The sequence below is a fragment of the Odontesthes bonariensis genome, chromosome 5 (genome assembly GCF_027942865.1).
Source record: "Odontesthes bonariensis isolate fOdoBon6 chromosome 5, fOdoBon6.hap1, whole genome shotgun sequence".
NCBI classification, from domain to species: domain Eukaryota; kingdom Metazoa; phylum Chordata; class Actinopteri; order Atheriniformes; family Atherinopsidae; genus Odontesthes; species Odontesthes bonariensis.
This window is the reverse complement of record NC_134510.1, coordinates 5,670,120-5,694,770: the sequence shown is the minus strand read 5'-3', so window position 1 is coordinate 5,694,770 and position 24,651 is coordinate 5,670,120.

Below are 24,651 nucleotides of genomic sequence, written 5' to 3'. Positions count from 1 at the left end.
TACAAGGTCATTTAAAGAGTTTTATGCATGGGACCTACTTAGAATAAATATATATGAGGGACAAAGGAGTTTGAACTTGTTTTGACTGCAGAAATTCATTTTATAGCAAAAATACCAATTTGAACTTAACTCGCAAAAGTAAGGCTATTCCTGTTTTTCTTTCTCAAACAAGGTCATTTAAAGAGGTTTATGCATGGGACCTACTTAGAATTGATATATATGAAGGACAAAGGAGTTTGAACTTGTTTTGACTGAAGGAATTCATTTTATAGCAAAAATACCAATTTGGCCTTAACTCCGCAAAAGAAGGCTATTCCTGTGTTTCTTTGTCATACAAGGTCATTTAAAGAGGTTTATGCATGGGACCTACTTAGAATTGATATATATGAAGGACAAAGGAGTTTGAACTTGTTTTGACTGAAGGAATTTATTTTATAGCAAAAATACCAATTTGGCCTTAACTCGCAAAAGTAAGGCTATTCCTGTTTTTCTTTCTCAAACAAGGTCATTTAAAGAGGTTTATGCATGGGATCCACTTGGAATTGATATATATGAAGGACAAAGGAGTTTGAACTTGTTTTGACTGAAGGAATTCATTTTATAGCAAAAACACCAATTTGGCCTTAACTCCGCAAAAGAAGGCTATTCCTGTGTTTCTTTGTCATACAAGGTCATTTAAAGAGGTTTATGCATGGGACCTACTTAGAATTGATATATATGAAGGACAAAGGAGTTTGAACTTGTTTTGACTGAAGGAATTTATTTTATAGCAAAAATACCAATTTGGCCTTAACTCGCAAAAGTAAGGCTATTCCTGTTTTTCTTTCTCAAACAAGGTCATTTAAAGAGGTTTATGCATGGGATCCACTTGGAATTGATATATATGAAGGACAAAGGAGTTTGAACTTGTTTTGACTGAAGGAATGTTTTGTTTATAAGCAAAAATCCGAAATTCATCTTGTATCTGCAAAAGAAGGATATTCCTGTGTTTCTTTGTCATACAAGGTCATTTAAAGAGGTTTATGCATGGGACCTACTTAGAATTGATATATATTAAGGACAAAGGAGTTTGAACTTGTTTTGACTGCAGAAATTCATTTTATAGCAAAAATACCAATTTGAACTTAACTCGCAAAAGTAAGGCTATTCCTGTTTTTCTTTCTCAAACAAGGTCATTTAAAGAGGTTTATGCATGGGACCTACTTAGAATTGATATATATGAAGGACAAAGGAGTTTGAACTTGTTTTGACTGAAGGAATTCATTTTATAGCAAAAACACCAATTTGGCCTTAACTCCGCAAAAGAAGGCTATTCCTGTGTTTCTTTGTCATACAAGGTCATTTAAAGAGGTTTATGCATGGGACCTACTTAGAATTGATATATATTAAGGACAAAGGAGTTTGAACTTGTTTTGACTGAAGGAATTCATTTTATAGCAAAAATACCAATTTGGCCTTAACTCGCAAAAGTAAGGCTATTCCTGTTTTTCTTTCTCAAACAAGGTCATTTAAAGAGGTTTATGCATGGGATCCACTTGGAATTGATATATATGAAGGACAAAGGAGTTTGAACTTGTTTTGACTGAAGGAATTTTTGTTTATAAGCAAAAATCCGATATTCATCTTATTTCCGCAAAAGAAGGCTATTCCTGTGTTTCTTTGTCATACAAGGTCATTTAAAGAGGTTTATGCATGGGACCTACTTAGAATAAATATATATGAGGGACAAAGGAGTTTGAACTTGTTTTGACTGCAGAAATTCTATTTATAGCAAAAATACCAATTTGAACTTAACTCGCAAAAGTAAGGCTATTCCTGTTTTTCTTTCTCAAACAAGGTCATTTAAAGAGGTTTATGCATGGGACCTACATAGAATTGATATATATGAAGGACAAAGGAGTTTGAACTTGTTTTGACTGAAGGAATTCATTTTATAGCAAAAATACCAATTTGGCCTTAACTCGCAAAAGTAAGACTATTCCTGTGTTTCTTTGTCAGAAAAGGTCATTTAAAGAGGTTTATGCATGGGACCTACTTAGAATTGATATATATGAAGGACAAAGGAGTTTGAACTTGTTTTGACTGAAGGAATTCATTTTATAGCAAAAATACCAATTTGGCCTTAACTCGCAAAAGTAAGGCTATTCCTGTGTTTCTTTGTCATACAAGGTCATTTAAAGAGGTTTATGTATGGGACCTACTTAGAATTGATATATATGAAGGACAAAGGAGTTTGAACTTGTTTTGACTGAAGGAATTCATTTTATAGCAAAAATACCAATTTGGCCTTAACTCGCAAAAGTAAGGCTATTCCTGTTTTTCTTTGTCAAACAAGGTCATTTAAAGAGGTTTATGCATGGGATCCACTTGGAATTGATATATATGAAGGACAAAGGAGTTTGAACTTGTTTTGACTGAAGGAATTTTTTGTTTATAAGCAAAAATCCGAAATTCATCTTATTTCCTCAAAAGAAGGCTATTCCTGTGTTTCTTTCTCAAACAAGGTAATTTAAAGAGATTTATGCATGGGATCCACTTGGAATTGATATATATGAAGGACAAAGGAGTTTGAACTTGTTTTGACTGAAGGAATTCATTTTATAGCAAAAATACCAATTTGGCCTTAACTCTCAAAAGTAAGACTATTCCTGTGTTTCTTTGTCATACAAGGTCATTTAAAGAGGTTTATGCATGGGACCTACTTAGAATTGATATATATGAAGGACAAAGGAGTTTGAACTTGTTTTGACTGAAGGAATTCATTTTATAGCAAAAATACCAATTTGGCCTTAACTCGCAAAAGTAAGGCTATTCCTGTTTTTCTTTCTCAAACAAGGTCATTTAAAGAGGTTTATGCATGGGATCCACTTGGTATTTATATATATGAAGGACAAAGGAGTTTGAACTTGTTTTGACTGAAGGAATTTTTTGTTTATAAGCAAAAATCCGAAATTCATCTTATCTCCGCAAAAGAAGGCTATTCCTGTGTTTCTTTGTCATACAAGGTTATTTAAAGAGGTTTATGCATGGGACCTACTTAGAATTGATATATATGAAGGACAAAGGAGTTTGAACTTGTTTTGACTTAAGGAATTCATTTTATAGCAAAAATACCAATTTGGCCTTAACTCGCAAAAGTAAGGCTGTTCCTGTTTTTCTTTCTCAAACAAGGTCATTTAAAGAGATTTATGCATGGGATCCACTTGGAATTGATATATATGAAGGACAAAGGTGTTTGAACTTGTTTTGACTGAAGGAATTCATTTTATAGCAAAAATACCAATTTGGCCTTAACTCGCAAAAGTAAGACTATTCCTGTGTTTCTTTGTCATAAAAGGTCATTTAAAGAGGTTTATGCATGGGACCTACTTAGAATTGATATATATTAAGGACAAAGGAGTTTGAACTTGTTTTGACTGAAGGAATTCATTTTATAGCAAAAATACCAATTTGGCCTTAACTCGCAAAAGTAAGGCTATTCCTGTTTTTCTTTCTCAAACAAGGTCATTTAAAGAGGTTTATGCATGGGATCCACTTGGAATTGATATATATGAAGGACAAAGGAGTTTGAACTTGTTTTGACTGAAGGAATTTTTGTTTATAAGCAAAAATCCGATATTCATCTTATTTCCGCAAAAGAAGGCTATTCCTGTGTTTCTTTGTCATAAAAGGTCATTTAAAGAGGTTTATGCATGGGACCTACTTAGAATAAATATATATGAGGGACAAAGGAGTTTGAACTTGTTTTGACTGCAGAAATTCATTTTATAGCAAAAATACCAATTTGAACTTAACTCGCAAAAGTAAGGCTATTCCTGTTTTTCTTTCTCAAACAAGGTCATTTTAAGAGGTTTATGCATGGGACCTACATAGAATTGATATATATGAAGGACAAAGGAGTTTGAACTTGTTTTGACTGAAGGAATTCATTTTATAGCAAAAATACCAATTTGGCCTTAACTCGCAAAAGTAAGACTATTCCTGTGTTTCTTTGTCAGAAAAGGTCATTTAAAGAGGTTTATGCATGGGACCTACTTAGAATTGATATATATGAAGGACAAAGGAGTTTGAACTTGTTTTGACTGAAGGAATTCATTTTATAGCAAAAATACCAATTTGGCCTTAACTCGCAAAAGTAAGGCTATTCCTGTTTTTCTTTGTCAAACAAGGTCATTTAAAGAGGTTTATGCATGGGACCTACTTAGAATTGATATATATGAAGGACAGAAGAGTTTGAACTTGTTTTGACTGAAGGAATTCATTTTATAGCAAAAATACCAATTTGAACTTAACTCGCAAAAGTAAGGCTATTCCTGTGTTTCTTTGTCATACAAGGTCATTTAAAGAGGTTTATGCATGGGACCTACTTAGAATTGATATATATGAAGGACAAAGGAGTTTGAACTTGTTTTGACTGAAGGAATTCATTTTATAGCAAAAATACCAATTTGGCCTTAACTCGCAAAAGTAAGGCTATTCCTGTTTTTCTTTGTCAAACAAGGTCATTTAAAGAGGTTAATGCATGGGATCCACTTGGAATTGATATATATGAAGGACAAAGGAGTTTGAACTTGTTTTGACTGAAGGAATTTTTTGTTTATAAGCAAAAATCCGAAATTCATCTTATTTCCGCAAAAGAAGGCTATTCCTGTGTTTCTTTCTCAAACAAGGTAATTTAAAGAGATTTATGCATGGGATCCACTTGGAATTGATATATATGAAGGACAAAGGAGTTTGAACTTGTTTTGACTGAAGGAATTCATTTTATAGCAAAAATACCAATTTGGCCTTAACTCTCAAAAGTAAGACTATTCCTGTGTTTCTTTGTCATACAAGGTCATTTAAAGAGGTTTATGCATGGGACCTACTTAGAATTGATATATATGAAGGACAAAGGAGTTTGAACTTGTTTTGACTGAAGGAATTTTTTGTTTATAAGCAAAAATCCGATATTCATCTTATTTCCGCAAAAGAAGGCTATTCCTGTGTTTCTTTGTCATACAAGGTCATTTAAAGAGTTTTATGCATGGGACCTACTTAGAATAAATATATATGAGGGACAAAGGAGTTTGAACTTGTTTTGACTGCAGAAATTCATTTTATAGCAAAAATACCAATTTGAACTTAACTCGCAAAAGTAAGGCTATTCCTGTTTTTCTTTCTCAAACAAGGTCATTTAAAGAGGTTTATGCATGGGACCTACTTAGAATTGATATATATGAAGGACAAAGGAGTTTGAACTTGTTTTGACTGAAGGAATTCATTTTATAGCAAAAATACCAATTTGGCCTTAACTCCGCAAAAGAAGGCTATTCCTGTGTTTCTTTGTCATACAAGGTCATTTAAAGAGGTTTATGCATGGGACCTACTTAGAATTGATATATATGAAGGACAAAGGAGTTTGAACTTGTTTTGACTGAAGGAATTTATTTTATAGCAAAAATACCAATTTGGCCTTAACTCGCAAAAGTAAGGCTATTCCTGTTTTTCTTTCTCAAACAAGGTCATTTAAAGAGGTTTATGCATGGGATCCACTTGGAATTGATATATATGAAGGACAAAGGAGTTTGAACTTGTTTTGACTGAAGGAATTCATTTTATAGCAAAAACACCAATTTGGCCTTAACTCCGCAAAAGAAGGCTATTCCTGTGTTTCTTTGTCATACAAGGTCATTTAAAGAGGTTTATGCATGGGACCTACTTAGAATTGATATATATGAAGGACAAAGGAGTTTGAACTTGTTTTGACTGAAGGAATTTATTTTATAGCAAAAATACCAATTTGGCCTTAACTCGCAAAAGTAAGGCTATTCCTGTTTTTCTTTCTCAAACAAGGTCATTTAAAGAGGTTTATGCATGGGATCCACTTGGAATTGATATATATGAAGGACAAAGGAGTTTGAACTTGTTTTGACTGAAGGAATGTTTTGTTTATAAGCAAAAATCCGAAATTCATCTTATATCTGCAAAAGAAGGATATTCCTGTGTTTCTTTGTCATACAAGGTCATTTAAAGAGGTTTATGCATGGGACCTACTTAGAATTGATATATATTAAGGACAAAGGAGTTTGAACTTGTTTTGACTGCAGAAATTCATTTTATAGCAAAAATACCAATTTGAACTTAACTCGCAAAAGTAAGGCTATTCCTGTTTTTCTTTCTCAAACAAGGTCATTTAAAGAGGTTTATGCATGGGACCTACTTAGAATTGATATATATGAAGGACAAAGGAGTTTGAACTTGTTTTGACTGAAGGAATTCATTTTATAGCAAAAATACCAATTTGGCCTTAACTCGCAAAAGTAAGGCTATTCCTGTTTTTCTTTGTCAAACAAGGTCATTTAAAGAGGTTTATGCATGGGATCCACTTGGAATTGATATATATGAAGGACAAAGGAGTTTGAACTTGTTTTGACTGAAGGAATTTTTTGTTTATAAGCAAAAATCCGAAATTCATCTTATTTCCGCAAAAGAAGGCTATTCATGTGTTTCTTTGTCATACAAGGTCATTTAAAGAGGTTTATGCATGGGACCTACTTAGAATTGATATATATGAAGGACAAAGGAGTTTGAACTTGTTTTGACTGAAGGAATTCATTTTATAGCAAAAATACCAATTTGGCCTTAACTCGCAAAAGTAAGACTATTCCTGTGTTTCTTTGTCATAAAAGGTCATTTAAAGAGGTTTATGCATGGGACCTACTTAGAATTGATATATATTAAGGACAAAGGAGTTTGAACTTGTTTTGACTGAAGGAATTCATTTTATAGCAAAAATACCAATTTGGCCTTAACTCGCAAAAGTAAGGCTATTCCTGTTTTTCTTTCTCAAACAAGGTCATTTAAAGAGGTTTATGCATGGGATCCACTTGGAATTGATATATATGAAGGACAAAGGAGTTTGAACTTGTTTTGACTGAAGGAATTTTTGTTTATAAGCAAAAATCCGATATTCATCTTATTTCCGCAAAAGAAGGCTATTCCTGTGTTTCTTTGTCATACAAGGTCATTTAAAGAGGTTTATGCATGGGACCTACTTAGAATAAATATATATGAGGGACAAAGGAGTTTGAACTTGTTTTGACTGCAGAAATTCTATTTATAGCAAAAATACCAATTTGAACTTAACTCGCAAAAGTAAGGCTATTCCTGTTTTTCTTTCTCAAACAAGGTCATTTAAAGAGGTTTATGCATGGGACCTACATAGAATTGATATATATGAAGGACAAAGGAGTTTGAACTTGTTTTGACTGAAGGAATTCATTTTATAGCAAAAATACCAATTTGGCCTTAACTCGCAAAAGTAAGACTATTCCTGTGTTTCTTTGTCAGAAAAGGTCATTTAAAGAGGTTTATGCATGGGACCTACTTAGAATTGATATATATGAAGGACAAAGGAGTTTGAACTTGTTTTGACTGAAGGAATTCATTTTATAGCAAAAATACCAATTTGGCCTTAACTCGCAAAAGTAAGGCTATTCCTGTGTTTCTTTGTCATACAAGGTCATTTAAAGAGGTTTATGTATGGGACCTACTTAGAATTGATATATATGAAGGACAAAGGAGTTTGAACTTGTTTTGACTGAAGGAATTCATTTTATAGCAAAAATACCAATTTGGCCTTAACTCGCAAAAGTAAGGCTATTCCTGTTTTTCTTTGTCAAACAAGGTCATTTAAAGAGGTTTATGCATGGGATCCACTTGGAATTGATATATATGAAGGACAAAGGAGTTTGAACTTGTTTTGACTGAAGGAATTTTTTGTTTATAAGCAAAAATCCGAAATTCATCTTATTTCCTCAAAAGAAGGCTATTCCTGTGTTTCTTTCTCAAACAAGGTAATTTAAAGAGATTTATGCATGGGATCCACTTGGAATTGATATATATGAAGGACAAAGGAGTTTGAACTTGTTTTGACTGAAGGAATTCATTTTATAGCAAAAATACCAATTTGGCCTTAACTCTCAAAAGTAAGACTATTCCTGTGTTTCTTTGTCATACAAGGTCATTTAAAGAGGTTTATGCATGGGACCTACTTAGAATTGATATATATGAAGGACAAAGGAGTTTGAACTTGTTTTGACTGAAGGAATTCATTTTATAGCAAAAATACCAATTTGGCCTTAACTCGCAAAAGTAAGGCTATTCCTGTTTTTCTTTCTCAAACAAGGTCATTTAAAGAGGTTTATGCATGGGATCCACTTGGTATTTATATATATGAAGGACAAAGGAGTTTGAACTTGTTTTGACTGAAGGAATTTTTTGTTTATAAGCAAAAATCCGAAATTCATCTTATCTCCGCAAAAGAAGGCTATTCCTGTGTTTCTTTGTCATACAAGGTTATTTAAAGAGGTTTATGCATGGGACCTACTTAGAATTGATATATATGAAGGACAAAGGAGTTTGAACTTGTTTTGACTTAAGGAATTCATTTTATAGCAAAAATACCAATTTGGCCTTAACTCGCAAAAGTAAGGCTGTTCCTGTTTTTCTTTCTCAAACAAGGTCATTTAAAGAGATTTATGCATGGGATCCACTTGGAATTGATATATATGAAGGACAAAGGTGTTTGAACTTGTTTTGACTGAAGGAATTCATTTTATAGCAAAAATACCAATTTGGCCTTAACTCGCAAAAGTAAGACTATTCCTGTGTTTCTTTGTCATAAAAGGTCATTTAAAGAGGTTTATGCATGGGACCTACTTAGAATTGATATATATTAAGGACAAAGGAGTTTGAACTTGTTTTGACTGAAGGAATTCATTTTATAGCAAAAATACCAATTTGGCCTTAACTCGCAAAAGTAAGGCTATTCCTGTTTTTCTTTCTCAAACAAGGTCATTTAAAGAGGTTTATGCATGGGATCCACTTGGAATTGATATATATGAAGGACAAAGGAGTTTGAACTTGTTTTGACTGAAGGAATTTTTGTTTATAAGCAAAAATCCGATATTCATCTTATTTCCGCAAAAGAAGGCTATTCCTGTGTTTCTTTGTCATAAAAGGTCATTTAAAGAGGTTTATGCATGGGACCTACTTAGAATAAATATATATGAGGGACAAAGGAGTTTGAACTTGTTTTGACTGCAGAAATTCATTTTATAGCAAAAATACCAATTTGAACTTAACTCGCAAAAGTAAGGCTATTCCTGTTTTTCTTTCTCAAACAAGGTCATTTAAAGAGGTTTATGCATGGGACCTACATAGAATTGATATATATGAAGGACAAAGGAGTTTGAACTTGTTTTGACTGAAGGAATTCATTTTATAGCAAAAATACCAATTTGGCCTTAACTCGCAAAAGTAAGACTATTCCTGTGTTTCTTTGTCAGAAAAGGTCATTTAAAGAGGTTTATGCATGGGACCTACTTAGAATTGATATATATGAAGGACAAAGGAGTTTGAACTTGTTTTGACTGAAGGAATTCATTTTATAGCAAAAATACCAATTTGGCCTTAACTCGCAAAAGTAAGGCTATTCCTGTTTTTCTTTGTCAAACAAGGTCATTTAAAGAGGTTTATGCATGGGACCTACTTAGAATTGATATATATGAAGGACAGAGGAGTTTGAACTTGTTTTGACTGAAGGAATTCATTTTATAGCAAAAATACCAATTTGAACTTAACTCGCAAAAGTAAGGCTATTCCTGTGTTTCTTTGTCATACAAGGTCATTTAAAGAGGTTTATGCATGGGACCTACTTAGAATTGATATATATGAAGGACAAAGGAGTTTGAACTTGTTTTGACTGAAGGAATTCATTTTATAGCAAAAATACCAATTTGGCCTTAACTCGCAAAAGTAAGGCTATTCCTGTTTTTCTTTGTCAAACAAGGTCATTTAAAGAGGTTTATGCATGGGATCCACTTGGAATTGATATATATGAAGGACAAAGGAGTTTGAACTTGTTTTGACTGAAGGAATTTTTTGTTTATAAGCAAAAATCCGAAATTCATCTTATTTCCGCAAAAGAAGGCTATTCCTGTGTTTCTTTCTCAAACAAGGTAATTTAAAGAGATTTATGCATGGGATCCACTTGGAATTGATATATATGAAGGACAAAGGAGTTTGAACTTGTTTTGACTGAAGGAATTCATTTTATAGCAAAAATACCAATTTGGCCTTAACTCTCAAAAGTAAGACTATTCCTGTGTTTCTTTGTCATACAAGGTCATTTAAAGAGGTTTATGCATGGGACCTACTTAGAATTGATATATATGAAGGACAAAGGAGTTTGAACTTGTTTTGACTGAAGGAATTCATTTTATAGCAAAAATACCAATTTGGCCTTAACTCGCAAAAGTAAGGCTATTCCTGTTTTTCTTTCTCAAACAAGGTCATTTAAAGAGGTTTATGCATGGGATCCACTTGGAATTGATATATATGAAGGACAAAGGAGTTTGAACTTGTTTTGACTGAAGGAATTTTTTGTTTATAAGCAAAAATCCGAAATTCATCTTATCTCCGCAAAAGAAGGCTATTCCTGTGTTTCTTTGTCATACAAGGTTATTTAAAGAGGTTTATGCATGGGACCTACTTAGAATTGATATATATGAAGGACAAAGGAGTTTGAACTTGTTTTGACTGAAGGAATTCATTTTATAGTAAAAATACCAATTTGGCCTTAACTCGCAAAAGTAAGACTATTCCTGTGTTTCTTTGTCAGAAAAGGTCATTTAAAGAGGTTTATGCATGGGACCTACTTAGAATTGATATATATGAAGGACAGAGGAGTTTGAACTTGTTTTGACTGAAGGAATTCATTTTATAGCAAAAATACCAATTTGAACTTAACTCGCAAAAGTAAGGCTATTCCTGTGTTTCTTTGTCATACAAGGTCATTTAAAGAGGTTTATTCATGGGACCTACTTAGAATTGATATATATGAAGGACAAAGGAGTTTGAACTTGTTTTGACTGAAGGAATTCATTTTATAGCAAAAATACCAATTTGGCCTTAACTCGCAAAAGTAAGGCTATTCCTGTTTTTCTTTGTCAAACAAGGTCATTTAAAGAGGTTTATGCATGGGATCCACTTGGAATTGATATATATGAAGGACAAAGGAGTTTGAACTTGTTTTGACTGAAGGAATTTTTTGTTTATAAGCAAAAATCCGAAATTCATCTTATTTCCGCAAAAGAAGGCTATTCCTGTGTTTCTTTCTCAAACAAGGTAATTTAAAGAGATTTATGCATGGGATCCACTTGGAATTGATATATATGAAGGACAAAGGAGTTTGAACTTGTTTTGACTGAAGGAATTCATTTTATAGCAAAAATACCAATTTGGCCTTAACTCTCAAAAGTAAGACTATTCCTGTGTTTCTTTGTCATACAAGGTCATTTAAAGAGGTTTATGCATGGGACCTACTTAGAATTGATATATATGAAGGACAAAGGAGTTTGAACTTGTTTTGACTGAAGGAATTCATTTTATAGCAAAAATACCAATTTGGCCTTAACTCGCAAAAGTAAGGCTATTCCTGTTTTTCTTTCTCAAACAAGGTCATTTAAAGAGGTTTATGCATGGGATCCACTTGGAATTGATATATATGAAGGACAAAGGAGTTTGAACTTGTTTTGACTGAAGGAATTTTTTGTTTATAAGCAAAAATCCGAAATTCATCTTATCTCCGCAAAAGAAGGCTATTCCTGTGTTTCTTTGTCATACAAGGTTATTTAAAGAGGTTTATGCATGGGACCTACTTAGAATTGATATATATGAAGGACAAAGGAGTTTGAACTTGTTTTGACTGAAGGAATTCATTTTATAGTAAAAATACCAATTTGGCCTTAACTCGCAAAAGTAAGACTATTCCTGTGTTTCTTTGTCAGAAAAGGTCATTTAAAGAGGTTTATGCATGGGACCTACTTAGAATTGATATATATGAAGGACAGAGGAGTTTGAACTTGTTTTGACTGAAGGAATTCATTTTATAGCAAAAATACCAATTTGAACTTAACTCGCAAAAGTAAGGCTATTCCTGTGTTTCTTTGTCATACAAGGTCATTTAAAGAGGTTTATGCATGGGACCTACTTAGAATTGATATATATGAAGGACAAAGGAGTTTGAACTTGTTTTGACTGAAGGAATTCATTTTATAGCAAAAATACCAATTTGGCCTTAACTCGCAAAAGTAAGGCTGTTCCTGTTTTTCTTTCTCAAACAAGGTCATTTAAAGAGATTTATGCATGGGATCCACTTGGAATTGATATATGTGAAGGAAAAAGGAGTTTGAACTTGTTTTGACTGAAGGAATGTTTTGTTTATAAGCAAAAATCCGAAATTCATCTTATCTCCGCAAAAGAAGGCTATTCCTGTGTTTCTTTGTCATACAAGGTCATTTAAAGAGGTTTATGCATGGGACCTACTTAGAATTGATATATATGAAGGACAAAGGAGTTTGAACTTGTTTTGACTGAAGGAATTTTTTGTTTATAAGCAAAAATCCGAAATTCATCTTATTTCCGCAAAAGAAGGCTAATCCTGTGTTTCTTTGTCATACAAGGTCATTTAAAGAGGTTTATGCATGACACCTACTTAGAATTGATATATATGAGGGACAAAGGAGTTTGAACTTGTTTTGACTGAAGGAATTCATTTTATAGCAAAAATACCAATTTGGCCTTAAGTCGCAAAAGTAAGACTATTCCTGTGTTTCTTTCTCAAACAAGGTCATTTAAAGAGGTTTATGCATGGGACCTACTTAGAATTGATATATACGAAGGACAAAGGAGTTTGAACTTGTTTTGACTGAAGGAATTCATTTTATAGCAAAAATACCAATTTGGCCTTAACTCGCAAAAGTAAGACTATTCCTGTGTTTCTTTGTCATACAAGGTCATTTAAAGAGGTTTATGCATGGGACCTACTTAGAATTGATATATATGAAGGACAAAGGAGTTTGAACTTGTTTTGACTGAAGGAATTTTTTGTTTATAAGCAAAAATCCGAAATTCATCTTATTTCCGCAAAAGAAGGCTATTCCTGTGTTTCTTTGTCATACAAGGTCATTTAAAGAGGTTTATGCATGGGACCTACTTAGAATTGATATATATGAGGGACAAAGGAGTTTGAACTTGTTTTGACTGCAGAAATTCATTTTATAGCAAAAATACCAATTTGAACTTAACTCGCAAAAGTAAGGCTATTCCTGTTTTTCTTTCTCAAACAAGGTCATTTAAAGAGGTTTATGCATGGGATCCACTTGGAATTGATATATATGAAGGACAAAGGAGTTTGAACTTGTTTTGACTGAAGGAATTTTTTGTTTATAAGCAAAAATCCGAAATTCATCTTTACTCCGCAAAAGAATGCTATTTCTGTGTTTCTTTGTCATACAAGGTCATTTAAAGAGGTTTATGCATGGGACCTACTTAGAATTGATATATATGAGGGACAAAGGATTTTGAACTTGTTTTGACTGAAGGAATTCATTTTATAGCAAAAATACCAATTTGGCCTTAACACGCAAAAGTAAGGCTGTTCCTGTTTTTCTTTCTCAAACAAGGTCATTTAAAGAGATTTATGCATGGGATCCACTTGGAATTGATATATATGAAGGACAAAGGTGTTTGAACTTGTTTTGACTGAAGGAATTCATTTTATAGCAAAAATACCAATTTGGCCTTAACTCGCAAAAGTAAGGCTGTTCCTGTTTTTCTTTCTCAAACAAGGTCATTTAAAGAGGTTTATGCATGGGATCCACTTGGAATTGATATATATGAAGGACAACGGAGTTTGAACTTGTTTTGACTGAAGGAATTTTTTGTTTATAAGCAAAAATCCGAAATTCATCTTATCTCCGCAAAAGAAGGCTATTCCTGTGTTTCTTTGTCATACAAGGTCATTTAAAGAGGTTTATGCATGGGACCTACTTAGAATTTATATATATGTGGGACAAAGGAGTTTGAACTTGTTTTGACCGAAGGAATTCATTTTATAGCAAAAATACCAATTTGGCCTTAAATCGCAAAAGTAAGGCTCTTCCTGTTTTTCTTTCTCAAACAAGGTCATTTACAGAGGTTTATGCATGCGATCCACTTGGAATTGATATATATGAAGGACAAAGGAGTTTGAACTTGTTTTGACTGAAGGAATGTTTTGTTTATAAGCAAAAATCCGAAATTCATCTTATCTCCGCAAAAGAAGGCTATTCCTGTGTTTCTTTGTCATACAAGGTCATTTAAAGAGGTTTATGCATGGGACCTACTTAGAATTGATATATATGAAGGACAAAGGAGTTTGAACTTGTTTTGACTGAAGGAATTCATTTTATAGCAAAAATACCAATTTGGCCTTAACTCGCAAAAGTAAGACTATTCCTGTGTTTCTTTGTCATACAAGGTCATTTAAAGAGGTTTATGCATGGGACCTACTTAGAATTGATATATATGAAGGACAAAGGAGTTTGAACTTGTTTTGACTGAAGGAATTCATTTTAGAGCAAAAATACCAATTTGGCCTTAACTCGCAAAAGTAAGGCTATTCCTGTTTTTCTTTCTCAAACAAGGTCATTTAAAGAGGTTTATGCATGGGATCCACTTGGAATTGATATATATGAAGGACAAAGGAGTTTGAACTTGTTTTGACTGAAGGAATTCATTTTATAGCAAAAATACCAATTTGAAATTAACTCGCAAAAGTAAGGCTATTCCTGTTTTTCTTTCTCAAACAAGGTCATTTAAAGAGGTTTATGCATGGGATCCACTTGGAATTGATATATATGAAGGACAAAGGAGTTTGAACTTGTTTTGACTGAAGGAATTTTTTGTTTATAAGCAAAAATCCGAAATTCATCTTATCTCCGCAAAAGAAGGCTATTCCTGTGTTTCTTTGTCATACAAGGTCATTTAAAGGGGTTTATGCATGGGACCTACTTAGAATTGATATATATGAAGGACAAAGGAGTTTGAACTTGTTTTGACTGAAGGAATTCATTTTATAGCAAAAATACCAATTTGGCCTTAACTCCGCAAAAGAAGGCTATTCATGTGTTTCTTTGTCATACAAGGTCATTTAAAGAGGTTTATGCATGGGACCTACTTAGAATTGATATATATGAAGGACAAAGGAGTTTGAACTTGTTTTGACTGAAGGAATTCATTTTATAGCAAAAATACCAATTTGGCCTTAACTCGCAAAAGTAAGGCTATTCCTGTTTTTCTTTCTCAAACAAGGTCATTTAAGAGGTTTATGCATGGGATCCACTTGGAATTGATAAATATGAAGGACAAAGGAGTTTGAACTTGTTTTGACTGAAGGAATTTTTTGTTTATAAGCAAAAATCCGAAATTCTTCTTATCTCCGCAAAAGAAGGCTATTCCTGTGTTTCTTTGTCATACAAAGTCATTTAAAGAGGCTTATGCATGGGACCTACTTAGAATTGATATATATGGGGGACAAAGGAGTTTGAACTTGTTTTGACAGCAGAAATTCATTTTATAGCAAAAATACCAATTTGAACTTAACTCGCAAAAGTAAGGCTATTCCTGTTTTTCTTTCTCAAACAAGGTCATTTAAAGAGGTTTATGCATGGGACCTACTTAGAATTGATATATATGAAGGACAAAGGAGTTTGAACTTGTTTTGACTGAAGGAATTCATTTTATAGCAAAAATACCAATTTGAACTTAACTCGCAAAAGTAAGGCTATTCCTGTTTTTCTTTCTCAAACAAGGTCATTTAAAGAGGTTTATGCATGGGATCCACTTGGAATTGATATATATGAAGGACAAAGGAGTTTGAACTTGTTTTGACTGAAGGAATTAATTTTATAGCAAAAATGCCAATTTGGCCTTAACTCCGCAAAAGAAGGCTATTCCTGTGTTTCTTTGTCATACAAGGTCATGTAAAGAGGTTTATGCATGGGACCTACTTAGAATTGATATATATGAAGGACAAAGGAGTTTGAACTTTTTTTGACTGAAGGAATTCATTTTATAGCAAAAATACCAATTTGGCCTTAACTCGCAAAAGTAAGACTATTCCTGTTTTTCTTTGTCATACAAGGTCATTTAAAGAGGTTTATGCATGGGACCTACTTAGAATTGATATATATGAAGGACAAAGGAGTTTGAACTTGTTTTGACTGAAGGAATTCATTTTATAGCAAAAATACTATTTTGGCCTTAACTCCGCAAAAGAAGGCTGTTCCTGTGTTTCTTTGTCATACAAGGTCATTTAAAGATTTTTATGCATGGGATCCACTTGGAATTGATATATATGAAGGACAAAGGAGTTTGAACTTGTTTTGACTGAAGGAATTTTTTGTTTATAAGCAAAAATCCGAAATTCATCTTATCTCCGCAAAAGAAGGCTATTCCTGTGTTTCTTTGTCATACAAGGTCATTTAAAGAGGTTTATGCATGGGACCTACTTAGAATTGATATATATGAGGGAAAAAGGAGTTTGAACTTGTTTTGACTGCAGAAATTCATTTTATAGCAAAAATACCAATTTGAAATTAACTCGCAAAAGTAAGGCTATTCCTGTTTTTCTTTCTCTAACAAGGTCATTTAAAGAGGTTTATGCATGGGACCTACTTAGAATTGATATATATGAAGGACAAAGGAGTTTGAACTTGTTTTGACTGAATGAATTCATTTTATAGCAAAAATACCAAATTGGCCTTAACTCGCAAAAGTAAGACTATTCCTGTTTTTCTTTGTCATACAAGGTCATTTAAAGAGGTTTATGCATGGGATCCACTTAGAATTGATATATATGAAGGACAAAGGAGTTTGAACTTGTTTTGACTGAAGGAATTTTTTGTTTATAAGCAAAAATCCGAAATTCTTCTTATCTCCGCAAAAGAAGGCTATTCCTGTGTTTCTTTGTCATACAAAGTCATTTAAAGAGGCTTATGCATGGGACCTACTTAGAATTGATATATATGGGGGACAAAGGAGTTTGAACTTGTTTTGACAGCAGAAATTCATTTTATAGCAAAAATACCAATTTGAACTTAACTCGCAAAAGTAAGGCTATTCCTGTTTTTCTTTCTCAAACAAGGTCATTTAAAGAGGTTTATGCATGGGACCTACTTAGAATTGATATATATGAAGGACAAAGGAGTTTGAACTTGTTTTGACTGAAGGAATTCATTTTATAGCAAAAATACCAATTTGAACTTAACTCGCAAAAGTAAGGCTATTCCTGTTTTTCTTTCTCAAACAAGGTCATTTAAAGAGGTTTATGCATGGGATCCACTTGGAATTGATATATATGAAGGACAAAGGAGTTTGAACTTGTTTTGACTGAAGGAATTAATTTTATAGCAAAAATGCCAATTTGGCCTTAACTCCGCAAAAGAAGGCTATTCCTGTGTTTCTTTGTCATACAAGGTCATGTAAAGAGGTTTATGCATGGGACCTACTTAGAATTGATATATATGAAGGACAAAGGAGTTTGAACTTTTTTTGACTGAAGGAATTCATTTTATAGCAAAAATACCAATTTGGCCTTAACTCGCAAAAGTAAGACTATTCCTGTTTTTCTTTGTCATACAAGGTCATTTAAAGAGGTTTATGCATGGGATCCACTTAGAATTGATATATATGAAGGACAAAGGAGTTTGAACTTGTTTTGACTGAAGGAATTCATTTTATAGCAAAAATACCAATTTGGCCTTAACTCGCAAAAGTAAGACTATTCCTGTTTTTCTTTCTCAAACAAGGTCATTTAAAGAGGTTTATGCATGGGACCTACTTAGAATTGATATATATGAAGGACAAAGGAGTTTGAACTTGTTTTGACTGAAGGAATTCATTTTATAGCAAAAATACTATTTTGGCCTTAACTCCGCAAAAGAAGGCTGTTCCTGTGTTTCTTTGTCATACAAGGTCATTTAAAGATTTTTATGCATGGGATCCACTTGGAATTGATATATATGAAGGACAAAGGAGTTTGAACTTGTTTTGACTGAAGGAATTTTTTGTTTATAAGCAAAAATCCGAAATTCATCTTATCTCCGCAAAAGAAGGCTATTCCTGTGTTTCTTTGTCATACAAGGTCATTTAAAGAGGTTTATGCATGGGACCTACTTAGAATTGATATATATGAGGGAAAAAGGAGTTTGAACTTGTTTTGACTGCAGAAATTCATTTTATAGCAAAAATACCAATTTGAAATTAACTCGCAAAAGTAAGGCTATTCCTGTTTTTCTTTCTCTAACAAGGTCATTTAAAGAGGTTTATGCATGGGACCTGCTTAGAATTGATATATATGAAGGACAAAGGAGTTTGAACTTGTTTTGACTGAATGAATTCATTTTATAGCAAAAATACCAATTTGGCCTTAACTCGCAAAAGTAAGACTATTCCTGTTTTTCTTTGTCATACAAGGTCATTTAAAGAGGTTTATGCATGGGATCCACTTAGAATTGATATATATGAAGGACAAAGGAGTTTGAACTTGTTTTGACTGAAGGAATTTTTTGGTTATAAGCAAAAATCCGAAATTCATCTTATCTCCGCAAAAGAAGGCTATTCCTGTGTTTCTTTGTCATACAAAGTCATTTAAAGAGGTTTATGCATGGGACCTACTTAGAATTGATATATATGGGGGACAAAGGAGTTTGAACTTGTTTTGACTGCAGAAATTCATTTTATAGCAAAAATACCAATTTGAACTTAACTCGCAAAAGTAAAGCTATTCCTGTTTTTCTTTCTCAAACAAGGTCATTTAAAGAGGTTTATGCATGGGACCTACTTAGAATTGATATATATGAAGGACAAAGGAGTTTGAACTTGTTTTGACTGAAGGAATTCATTTTATAGCAAAAATACCAATTTGGCCTTAACTCGCAAAAGTAAGACTATTCCTGTGTTTCTTTGTCATACAAGGTCATTTAAAGAGGTTTATGCATGGGACCTACTTAGAATTGATATATATGGGGGACAAAGGAGTTTGAACTTGTTTTGACTGCAGAAATTCATTTTATAGCAAAAATACCAATTTGAACTTAACTCGCAAAAGTAAAGCTATTCCTGTTTTTCTTTCTCAAACAAGGTCATTTAAAGAGGTTTATGCATGGGACCTACTTAGAATTGATATATATGAAGGACAAAGGAGTTTGAACTTGTTTTGACTGAAGGAATTCATTTTATAGCAAAAATACCAATTTGGCCTTAACTCGCAAAAGTAAGACTATTCCTGTGTTTCTTTGTCATACAAGGTCATTTAAAGAGGTTTATGCATGGGACCTACTTAGAATTGATATATATGAGGGACAAAGGAGTTTGAACTTGTTTTGACTGCAGAAATTCATTTTATAGCAAAAATACCAATTTGGCCTTAACTCGCAAAAGTAAGGCTGTTCCTGTTTTTCTTTCTCAAACAAGGTCATTTAAAGAGATTTATGCATGGGACCTACTTAGAATTGATATATATTAAGGACAAAGGAGTTTGAACTTGTTTTGACTGAAGGAATTCATTTTATAGCAAAAATACCAATTTGGCCTTAACTCGCAAAAGTAAGGCTATTCCTGTTTTTCTTTCTCTAACAAGGTCATTTAAAGAGGTTTATGCATGGGACCTACTTAGAATTGATATATATGAAGGACAAAGGAGTTTGAACTTGTTTTGACTGAATGAATTCATTTTATAGCAAAAATACCAATTTGGCCTTAACTCGCAAAAGTAAGACTATTCCTGTTTTTCTTTGTCATACAAGGTCATTTAAAGAGGTTTATGCATGGGATCCACTTAGAATTGATATATATGAAGGACAAAGGAGTTTGAACTTGTTTTGACTGAAGGAATTTTTTGGTTATAAGCAAAAATCCGAAATTCATCTTATCTCCGCAAAAGAAGGCTATTCCTGTGTTTCTTTGTCATACAAAGTCATTTAAAGAGGTTTATGCATGGGACCTACTTAGAATTGATATATATGGGGGACAAAGGAGTTTGAACTTGTTTTGACTGCAGAAATTCATTTTATAGCAAAAATACCAATTTGAACTTAACTCGCAAAAGTAAGGCTATTCCTGTTTTTCTTTCTCAAACAAGGTCATTTAAAGAGGTTTATGCATGGGACCTACTTAGAATTGATATATATGAAGGACAAAGGAGTTTGAACTTGTTTTGACTGAAGGAATTCATTTTATAGCAAAAATACCAATTTGGCCTTAACTCGCAAAAGTAAGACTATTCCTGTGTTTCTTTGTCATACAAGGTCATTTAAAGAGGTTTATGCATGGGACCTACTTAGAATTGATATATATGAGGGACAAAGGAGTTTGAACTTGTTTTGACTGCAGAAATTCATTTTGTAGCAAAAATACCAATTTGAACTTAACTCGCAAAAGTAAGGCTATTCCTGTTTTTCTTTCTCAAACAAGGTCATTTAAAGAGGTTTATGCATGGGACCTACTTAGAATTGATATATATGAAGGACAAAGGAGTTTGAACTTGTTTTGACTGAAGGAATTCATTTTATAGCAAAAATACCAATTTGGCCTTAACTCCTCAAAAGAAGGCTATTCCTGTGTTTCTTTGTCATACAAGGTCATTTAAAGAGGTTTATGCATGGGACCTACTTAGAAATGATATATATGAAGGACAAAGGAGTTTGAACTTGTTTTGACTGAAGGAATTCATTTTATAGCAAAAATACCAATTTGGCCTTAACTCGCAAAAGTAAGGCTGTTCCTGTTTTTCTTTCTCAAACAAGGTCATTTAAAGAGATTTATGCATGGGACCTACTTAGAATTGATATATATGAAGGACAAAGGAGTTTGAACTTGTTTTGACTGAAGGAATTCATTTTATAGCAAAAATACCAATTTGAAATTAACTCGCAAAAGTAAGGCTATTCCTGTTTTTCTTTCTCTAACAAGGTCATTTAAAGAGGTTTATGCATGGGACCTACTTAGAATTGATATATATGAAGGACAAAGGAGTTTGAACTTGTTTTGACTGAATGAATTCATTTTATAGCAAAAATACCAATTTGGCCTTAACTCGCAAAAGTAAGACTATTCCTGTTTTTCTTTGTCATACAAGGTCATTTAAAGAGGTTTATGCATGGGATCCACTTAGAATTGATATATATGAAGGACAAAGGAGTTTGAACTTGTTTTGACTGAAGGAATTTTTTGGTTATAAGCAAAAATCCGAAATTCATCTTATCTCCGCAAAAGAAGGCTATTCCTGTGTTTCTTTGTCATACAAAGTCATTTAAAGAGGTTTATGCATGGGACCTACTTAGAATTTATATATATGAGGGACAAAGGAGTTTGAACTTGTTTTGACCGAAGGAATTCATTTTATAGCAAAAATACCAATTTGGCCTTAAATCGCAAAAGTAAGGCTCTTCCTGTTTTTCTTTCTCAAACAAGGTCATTTACAGAGGTTTATGCATGCGATCCACTTGGAATTGATATATATGAAGGACAAAGGAGTTTGAACTTGTTTTGACTGAAGGAATGTTTTGTTTATAAGCAAAAATCCGAAATTCATCTTATCTCCGCAAAAGAAGGCTATTCCTGTGTTTCTTTGTCATACAAGGTCATTTAAAGAGGTTTATGCATGGGACCTACTTAGAATTTATATATATGAGGGACAAAGGAGTTTGAACTTGTTTTGACCGAAGGAATTCATTTTATAGCAAAAATACCAATTTGGCCTTAAATCGCAAAAGTAAGGCTCTTCCTGTTTTTCTTTCTCAAACAAGGTCATTTACAGAGGTTTATGCATGCGATCCACTTGGAATTGATATATATGAAGGACAAAGGAGTTTGAACTTGTTTTGACTGAAGGAATGTTTTGTTTATAAGCAAAAATCCGAAATTCATCTTATCTCCGCAAAAGAAGGCTATTCCTGTGTTTCTTTGTCATACAAGGTCATTTAAAGAGGTTTATGCATGGGACCTACTTAGAATTGATATATATTAAGGACAAAGGAGTTTGAACTTGTTTTGACTGCAGAAATTCATTTTATAGCAAAAATACCAATTTGAACTTAACTCGCAAAAGTAAGGCTATTCCTGTTTTTCTTTCTCAAACAAGGTCATTTAAAGAGGTTTATGCATGGGACCTACTTAGAATTGATATATATGAAGGACAAAGGAGTTTGAACTTGTTTTGACTGAAGGAATTCATTTTAGAGCAAAAACACCAATTTGGCCTTAACTCGCAAAAGTAAGGCTATTCCTGTTTTTCTTTCTCAAACAAGGTCATTTAAAGAGGTTTATGCATGGGATCCACTTGGAATTGATATATATTAAGGACAAAGGAGTTTGAACTTGTTTTGACTGAAGGAATTTTTTGTTTATAAGCAAAAATCCGAAATTCATCTTATTTCCGCAAAAGAAGGCTATTCCTGTGTTTCTTTGTCATACAAGGTCATTTAAAGAGGTTTATGCATGGGACCTTCTTAGAATTGATATATATGAGGGACAAAGGAGTTTGAACTTGTTTTGACTGCAGAAATTCATTTTATAGTAAAAATACCAATTTGAACTTAACTCTCAAAAGTAAGACTATTCCTGTTTTTCTTTCTCAAACAAGGTCATTTAAAGAGGTTTATGCATGGGACCTACTTAGAATTGATATATATGAAGGACAAAGGAGTTTGAACTTGTTTTGACTGAAGGAATTCATTTTATAGCAAAAATACCAATTTGGCCTTAACTCGCAAAAGTAAATCTATTCCTGTTTTTCTTTCTCAAAAAAGGTCATTTAAAGAGGTTTATGCATGGGATCCACTTGGAATTGATATATATGAAGGACAAAGGAGTTTGAACTTGTTTTGACTGAAGGAATTTTTTGTTTATAAGCAAAAATCCGAAATTCATCTTATCTCCGCAAAAGAAGACTATTCCTGTGTTTCTTTATCATACAAGGTCATTTAAAGAGGTTTATGCATGGGACCTACTTAGAATTTATATATATGAAGGACAAAGGAGTTTGAACTTGTTTTGACTGAAGGAATTCATTTTATAGCAAAAATACCAATTTGGCCTTAACTCCGCAAAAGAAGGCTATTCCTGTGTTTCTTTGTCATACAAGGTCATTTAAAGAGGTTTATGCATGGGACCTACTTAGAATTTATATATATGAGGGACAAAGGAGTTTGAACTTGTTTTGACTGCAGAAATTCATTTTATAGCAAAAATACCAATTTGAACTTAACTCGCAAAAGTAAGGCTATTACTGTTTTTCTTTCTCAAACAAGGTCATTTAAAGAGGTTTATGCATGGGACCTACTTAGAATTGATATATATGAAGGACAAAGGAGTTTGAACTTGTTTTGACTGAATGAACTCATTTTATAGCAAAAATACCAATTTGGCCTTAACTCGCAAAAGTAAGACTATTCCTGTTTTTCTTTGTCATACAAGGTCATTTAAAGAGGTTTATGCATGGGACCTACTTAAAATTGATATATATGAAGGACAAAGGAGTTTGAACTTGTTTTGACTGAAGGAATTTTTTGTTTATAAGCAAAAATCCGAAATTCATCTTATCTCCGCAAAAGAAGGCTATTCCTGTGTTTCTTTGTCATACAAGGTCATTTAAAGAGGTTTATGCATGGGACCTACTTAGAATTGATATATATGAAGTACAAAGGAGTTTGAACTTGTTTTGACTGCAGAAATTCATTTTATAGCAAAAATACCAATTTGAACTTAACTCGCAAAAGTAAAGCTATTCCTGTTTTTCTTTCTCAAACAAGGTCATTTAAAGAGGTTTATGCATGGGACCTACTTAGAATTGATATATATGAAGGACAAAGGAGTTTGAACTTGTTTTGACTGAAGGAATTCATTTTATAGCAAAAATACCAATTTGGCCTTAACTCGCAAAAGTAAGACTATTCCTGTGTTTCTTTGTCATACAAGGTCATTTAAAGAGGTTTATGCATGGGACCTACTTAGAATTGATATATATGGGGGACAAAGGAGTTTGAACTTGTTTTGACTGCAGAAATTCATTTTATAGCAAAAATACCAATTTGAACTTAACTCGCAAAAGTAAAGCTATTCCTGTTTTTCTTTCTCAAACAAGGTCATTTAAAGAGGTTTATGCATGGGACCTACTTAGAATTGATATATATGAAGGACAAAGGAGTTTGAACTTGTTTTGACTGAAGGAATTCATTTTATAGCAAAAATACCAATTTGGCCTTAACTCGCAAAAGTAAGACTATTCCTGTGTTTCTTTGTCATACAAGGTCATTTAAAGAGGTTTATGCATGGGACCTACTTAGAATTGATATATATGAGGGACAAAGGAGTTTGAACTTGTTTTGACTGCAGAAATTCATTTTGTAGCAAAAATACCAATTTGAACTTAACTCGCAAAAGTAAGGCTATTCCTGTTTTTCTTTCTCAAACAAGGTCATTTAAAGAGGTTTATGCATGGGACCTACTTAGAATTGATATATATGAAGGACAAAGGAGTTTGAACTTGTTTTGACTGAAGGAATTCATTTTATAGCAAAAATACCAATTTGGCCTTAACTCCTCAAAAGAAGGCTATTCCTGTGTTTCTTTGTCATACAAGGTCATTTAAAGAGGTTTATGCATGGGACCTACTTAGAAATGATATATATGAAGGACAAAGGAGTTTGAACTTGTTTTGACTGAAGGAATTCATTTTATAGCAAAAATACCAATTTGGCCTTAACTCGCAAAAGTAAGGCT